Source organism: Lolium rigidum, chromosome 7 (genome assembly GCF_022539505.1).
Source record: "Lolium rigidum isolate FL_2022 chromosome 7, APGP_CSIRO_Lrig_0.1, whole genome shotgun sequence".
Taxonomy (NCBI): domain Eukaryota; kingdom Viridiplantae; phylum Streptophyta; class Magnoliopsida; order Poales; family Poaceae; genus Lolium; species Lolium rigidum.
The window spans coordinates 189,152,092-189,159,462 of NC_061514.1; the positions used below are offsets into that span (position 1 = coordinate 189,152,092).

Sequence of the window (7,371 nt, forward strand, 5' to 3'; positions counted from 1 at the left end):
CTTCGGGGACTAATGTTGGGGGAATGACCCCCGGTATGCCAAAGGCATGCCAAACTAGCCTTGCTTAGGCTGTTGAGGTACCGGTTTAAAGGTTATTCCGAATAATGAAGTTAAGTTTGTGCTCAAGTGAAATTATACCGGTATCCCAGAAGGGGTATACCGGAATACGCTAAGAAGGTACCGGAGTACCGGCACAGGCTACACTGTAGCACGTCGGAAGTCGGGTCAAAGATTTCCTCAAGGACTACAGGACAAGAATGAGCGAAGCACATCGTCTTTAATCGAAGCTCTGAGGCCAAAGCAGAAGATGACGTAAAAGCTACCGGAGGATGTCACCGTTCCTGATTAAAGACATACCGGCGTCACCTGCTGCCAAAGAGGCTTTGTAAAGTAGTTTGTTGATACGTGTCAAACGTATCTATAATTTCTTATGTTCCATGCTAGTTTTATGACAATACTCACATGTTTTACATACACTTTATATCATTTTGATGCATTTTTTGGCACTAACCTACTAACAAGATGCCGAAGCGCCAGTTCTTGTTTTCTGCTGTGTTTGGTTTCAGAAATCCTACACAGGAAATATTCTCGGAATTGGACGAAACAAAAGCCCACGGTCTTATTTTCCATGGAGCCTTCCAGAACACCGAAGAGGAGACGAAGAGGAGCCACGAGGCGGCCACACCCTAGGGGGGCGCGGCCCCACCCCTGGCCGCGCCGCCATGTGGTGTGGGCCCCTCGGGACTCCACCGACATCGCCCCTTCGCCTATATATTCCTCCGTCTACGAAAACCCTAAAACGAGAAGTCATATTCCACGAAGAGTTCCATAGCCGCCGCCATCGCGAAGACAAGTTTCGGGGGACAGAATCTCTTCCGGCACGCCGACGGGACGGGGAAGTGCCCCCGGAATCCATCTCCATCGACTCCACCGCCATCTTCATCGCCGTTGTTGTCTCCCATGATGAGGAGGGAGTAGTTCTCCCCTGAGGCTGAGGGATCTACCGGTAGCTATGTGGTTCATCTCTCTCCCATGGTGTGATCTTTATGTGATCATGAGCTTTGTATCACTATTAATCTATGTGCTACTCTAGTGATGTTATTAAAGTAGTCTATTCCTCCTCCATGATGTAATGTTGACGAGTGTGTGCATCATGTAGTACTTGGCGTAGGTTATGATTGTAATCTCTTGTGGATTATGAAGTTAACTATTACTATGATAGTATTGATGTGATCTATTCCCCCTTTCATAGCTATTGTTGACAGTGTGTATGCTATGTTAGTACTCGGTCTAAATTGCAACGGTATTACCTTGGATTATGATTTGATGAGGATATCCCTATGAGTGGTGTTTGTCAAGTACTTGATGAACTTTGAGTGGAGCTTTCGTAGCCGCTACGTGATGATTAGTGATTCCAATAGGAGAGTAATTCAGAGTAGCACAGGTGAAGTTTTGTAATCTAGTTGAATATGTAGATGTTGCTCTTGTCTATTATGCACTCTAGAGGTTACTTTAATATGAATTCCGGAGTCACTCTCCACGGTGTGATGGTGACAGTGTGCGCATCGTGTGTGATTCCTTTATGACGTTGTGGAGCTTGTTTATTCCGGCTTGAGGTGTGCTTTTGTAGCCCTACACAATGAATGGTGTTTGTTATCCAACAAGAGAGTGTTTAAGAGTAGCTTTGTTCAATTATGTGATCATTGTTGAGAGTGTCCACTAATGAAAGTATGATCCCTAGGCCTTGTTTCTAAGCATTGAAACACCGTTTCCAACAAGTTCTGCTACATGTTCGCTTGCTGCCATTTTTATTTCAGATTGCAATTACTACTTATAATCATCCATATTACTTGTATTTCACTATGTCTTCGCCGAACTAGTGCACCTATACATCTGACAAGTGTATTAGGTGTGTTGGGACACAAGATACTTCTTGTATCTTAATTGCAGGGTTGCTTGAGAGGGATATCTTTGACCTCTACCTCCCTGAGTTCGATAAACCTTGGGTGATTCACTTAAGGGAAACTTGCTGCTGTTCTACAAACCTCTGCTCTTGGAGGCCCAACATTGTCTACAGGAATAGAAGCGTGCGTAGACATCAAGCTATTTTCTGGCGCCGTTGCCGGGGAGGTAAGGTAAAAGGTATTCACATCCTCCGACTACTAAGCTATTTCCTAGCATTGTTGCCGGTGTGTGAGTGCTCGAAGTTATTTCCTTTAGGTCCTGCAATTGCATCTTTTTGTTTCTTGTTTTTATTTTCACTAGTTAGGCTTAATGGAAAACAACAACGAAATTAGAGATCTTTATGAACTTTATATTGAATTAGGACATGATGTGTTTGAAGAGAGAATTAAAAAATCCATGGAACTTTGTTTACAAAATAGTTGTAGCAATGTTATTAGCATGAACTCTTTGAACACTATTATTGCTAATGCTATGGAAGAATTTAAGCTTGGGGAAGCTGGTTGTGATATTTTTAGTCCCCCAAATTTTGAGGAGAAAATTTTCTTTGATGATACTTTGCCTCCCATTTATGATGATTATAATGATAGTGGTATTTTGGTGCCACCTACTATGGAGGATAAAGTTTATTATGATTATACCATGCCTGCAATTTATGATGATTAGAATGATGGTTGTGATAGTTTTACTCCCACTATTACTAATAAAATTGATTATGCTTATGTGGAGAGTAATGATACTTTTATGCATGTGAATAAGAATGCTTTATGTGATAGTTATATTGTTGATTTTGTTCATGATGCTATTGGAAATTATTATGAGAGAGGAAAATATGGTTGTAGAAATTTTCATGGTACTAAAACACCTCTCTACATGCTGAAAATTTGAAGTTACTCGTGTTTTATCTTCCTATGCTTGTCACTTTGTTCTTCATGAATTTATTTGTGTACAAGATTCCTATGCATAGGAAGCGGGTTAGGCTTAAATTTGTTTTGAATTTGCTTCTTGATGCTCCTTTTACTTCATTTTCTATTTTCATGAGAGCATCATTAAAATCTACTGAGCCCATCTTAATGGCTATAAAGAAAGCACTTCTTGGGAGATAACCCATGTTTTTATTTTGCTACTGTTTTGTTGTGTCTTGGAAGTTGTTACTACTGTAGCAACCTCTCCTTATCTTTACTTTATTGCATTGTTGTGCCAAGTAAAGTCTTTGATAGAGAGTTGATACTAGATTTGGATTTCTGCACGAAAACAGATTTTTAGCTCGTCACGAATTTGAGTTGATCTCTCCGTAGGAGAGTCTAAAAAATCTGCAAAAATTCAAGAGTAATCCTCGGATATGTACGCAACTTTCATTCAATTTGAGCTTCTTCATCCGAGCATGTTAAGTGCCTCGAAAAAATTCGTCTTTACGGATCGTTCTGTTTTGATAGATTCTGCCTTTTATTTCACATTGCCTCCTTTACTGTATTTGAGTGGATTTTTTTGCTCCATTAAATTTCAGTAGCCTTGGGTAATGTCCAGAAGTGTTGGGAATGATTGTGTCCTCTCTGAACATGTGAAGTTTTGATTATGCACTAACCCTCTAATGAGATTGCTTTGAGTTTGGTGTGAAGGAAGTTTTCAAGGATCAAGAGACACTACAAGGATTCTGGTCTATTGCAACAAATTTTATTGCAACGACCATCTTTTGTTGCAATAAAATGCCATATTACCATAAAATTCGACTTCATGGCAATAGGCTCCATATATTGCCACAATTTCGTTTTGTCGCGCTAAGTACTCCTTTCGTTGCAATAGAAGCCATATATTGCCACAAGCTGTATCAACGTTGTAATATGGTAGCGATATTGCGACAATTGCGCCATGTTGCGTGAATTAATCATTTTGTTGCAATAGAGACTGAGTGTTGCAACGAAGTAAATCTTTGTGGTAATATTCAGACATATAATGCAATAATTCTGACATGTGACGCTATTTATAGATATTGTTGCAAAAAATGTCTTTATATTGCTACAAAATATGTATTTGTTGTAATAGGTTTTTTTTCCTCAACTTTTTTGTGTTGCGATAGCTATTACGTATTGCGGAAAATTATGCATCCATGGTAATATGTGCAACATATTGCAACAATCCCCTAATGTTGGGAAAAAGGACAAGATATTGCAACGATCCCCTAGGGTTGAATCTTGCAAAAATCTTTGTGGATCTCTGATGAAGGTACTTTGTGTACCTAAAAAATGACTTCAAAAAGAATGAGTAGTTGTAGTTTAAATTTGACCCGCTTCCAACTGAATCAACATAAATTTGTGTATTTGATGAGAGGTGTCTAGAAAGGTTTAGAGATGCAACAATAAGGTTAAATTACGTAAAATGTGGTCTAATATTTTTGAAATTTGGGTTGGCCTAATTTTGAAATAGATTTTTTGTTGGTTCTCCATAAAAAAGAGGCAACCAATGATGATATTGTTCTCCAGCCAATCAGAAGAGAGAAAGTAGGCTACCCACGGATCACCCAGCCCAACAGATCCCATACTTCCATACTATCTGGATCCAACGCCCCCAAAGCCCCTATCCACAGAATGTTTAGAGCAAATATGCGCGCAATCTGCCAATTTTTCCTTGGCGCTTTAAGGTTTTCGATTTTGGACCGCCCGGGAGAACAAAATTTGGCGCAAAATATCTGTCTGGTCGGCCATGCCAAGTCGCGTCGAGAAAAACCCCATTGCGTACCAAGCACTCGTCTCATCTCCATCTACCCTCGAGCGCCGCCTCCACCCCTCGCCATCACCTCCTCTCCCGGCTCCAGATCGGCGATCACCCCAGCGGTGCCCCTCCTCCCCTCCACTGGCTTCTCCCACCTCTCGCCCCTCAGCCTCTCCTCGGCCCCCATCTCTCCTTGCGGGATTTCTCTCGTCCGCCCGACCCGATCTAGATCGATGGAGGCGCCATCGCCCTTGTGCCAACGCCGACGCTGCCGTTCGGTCGCTGACACCGATGTATTTCGCCTCTTCCTCGATCTGTCTAGTTCATGGTGTGAAGAGCCTGCCGTGAGGGTGGTATTCATCGTCGTCAACAACGGTACGCACCCGCTGTCGATAGGGTCGCTGATGGCATGATGGTTTTGGCCCGCTAGCTGTCCGTTGGTCTGCACATTTGTTCTTGTATTAGGCTTACCTGGCTATTGCAGGCAGCTGCGGCTTCAGAAGGGCTTTGCGATGCTAGGATTCCCCTTATTTCTATAATTTGGGGAATGGATTGCTACTATAAGGTTGGCTGAACTAATGGATCGGTTGAACTAGAAGTAGATAAAGATTAGTTACTTTCTTGTCCCTGAACTTGTTGGAATCTACCGATTAGTGTAATATGCATCAGTTTGTACTGTAAGGACACTAGTTTCTGTGGCATAGAAGTCAATGTATGCAAACCACAGGCTATTAAGAAATAGCTAGGCCTCACTAGTTCATTATCTAGCACCTACCGTGAGTCTTATGCTCGTGCTGGAGCAAGTTTCTCCTGCTTATGCTTGTTCTAATTCAGTAGTTCTGACGCATATCAGTTGTGGTGATCTGGTGTGATTTTGCCCACACTTGCTGCTGCTAGTTAAATAAATAAACTTTACACATGAGTGAGTTGCAAGTTTATTTCTGCTTATCACATTAGCTGAGAGCCTATTCTCTGGGTTGATAACAGAAGGGTCTCCCCTTGAACAAAGTCCGAGTCTTCCCCGACAACCATACCGAGCTGCTGCTCCTAGAAACGTCCTCAGATCCTCAGAGCTGCTGCCAGGCTGCCACTGGCCACAACCCCAAATTGCTTCTCCTGTCGTTGGCGATGTCCCTAACCTGCGGCTGTTGTCTTCGACTGTGACATGCTGTTGCTGGTGAGGCCCCTCTTCACATGAAGGAAGCGATGCTGTGAGGCCCCTCTAACGTGCCAGTAATCAGAAGATTGTATTCCTGAATTCAATTTTATTTATATGTGCTTGAGTTTCTGGTATGTAATGATCTCAATCCACTACTAAACTATCTACTTATTTTGGTACGATCAGTTTATATTTCAGTGGTTCAATTATTGGGCTAGCTAGAAATCAATACACATGTATTTACAAATCCAGCAATCACAAGTACAGGAGCAACTAACGTGCATGCTGGCAGGCAACATGGTCCGTGTGGGCTTTGTCGATGGCGGCTGCCGCTAGTGCTGCCTTGAAGTCCAGTACTAATGTGAGAGTTGCCCCTGCAAGGTCTGCAATGAGCATATGCAGATTTTGCCACAACTTGCTTCTAATTACATGTGCACTGACAAGGTAAGGAGGCACATTCGGTTAAATTTCATGGCAGTTTTTCCACACTACTGTACCTGTACAGTAATGCTAGAATTGCAGGAGACCCCTGCCAATCATACTTCTTGACTATTTCCTTACATGTAAACTGCAGTCAATCAATATACCATGATTTATGTAATATTATCGACCTCGAGTTACTTGTGTTATGACATACAAGATGTGTGATGGTGTTGTAGGCAGAGACAACAGCGCAGGTGGCGGTAGCACGAGATGGCACATCAAGAAGCCAGAAGCGGGTGCCCATCAGTCGCAAAAAATAACGTGAATGCTAGCTGTTTGCTTACTGTGTAAATGCAACATGATATTCTTTTTTAGATGAACATGATTTCTTTCTGGGGTATTTATATGGCATCATGCAAAATGCATATTCCATATTTCTCATAGGTCGTTCCCTTATCTTGGTCCGATTGATGTATGCATATATGTTTTTGCCCACACATATTTTGCTAGCTCAGTTTGTATTTCTTTTGTATGACCGCACTTGGGGATAAGCATGTTCTCATCGCTCTCGCTAATAAGGTTCGAGTTTAAGTATTCAAGAAGCACTATCCGGTCTTTCTATGCTCAATGTTTCAACTTGTTATCTTTTCATGCTGCCATTGTAGTGTTTGTTTTTGTGAGAGAATAAATTATCTTATCCTTTTCCTTTTGACATTCATGTTAATTTGACGCACTAAATGCATTTCACTGCTGCTTCTAGGTATAAATTTGGTTTGATGTGGCATCATAATTCTTGATGTCCTCAGCGATTCTACAAGTGGGAGGCTTCCTATGAAGATTATGTGAAAGTGATAGCAAGGAAGGAGAAGAATGTTGCCCACTCCATGAAGAATGATGATCAGAAGATCACAAATGAACAACTTTATGTGTTGATGTGTGGAATTTAGCAAATAAATGCTGAGATATTGTGTGTTGCTAACGTAAATAGTGGGCATTTCTGATGTGTGCATTGTTGCCAGTGGCTATGCTGAAATTGATGTATTTTGTTGTTTGGCAAATGTTAACTTGTAGTGATCTATCAAGTATTATTGAAATAAAGTGATTTTGTGTACCTTCTC

General features: G+C 41.6%; 1 long non-coding RNA gene across 4 annotated transcripts; it reads left to right on the forward strand.

Annotated features, from left to right (window-relative positions):
- The first annotated feature begins 4,688 nt into the window (after window positions 1–4,688).
- Window positions 4,689–6,575, forward strand: LOC124675612. Of its 4 annotated transcripts, XR_006993351.1 has the most exons (4): window positions 4,689–5,046; window positions 5,156–5,236; window positions 5,659–6,274; window positions 6,490–6,575. It is a non-coding gene; the product is annotated as an uncharacterized LOC124675612 (long non-coding RNA). The 4 variants fall into 4 exon arrangements; XR_006993349.1 differs by having other exon boundaries at window positions 4,689–5,236; XR_006993350.1 differs by having other exon boundaries at window positions 5,156–6,274.
- Window positions 6,576–7,371: the final 796 nt, after the last annotated feature.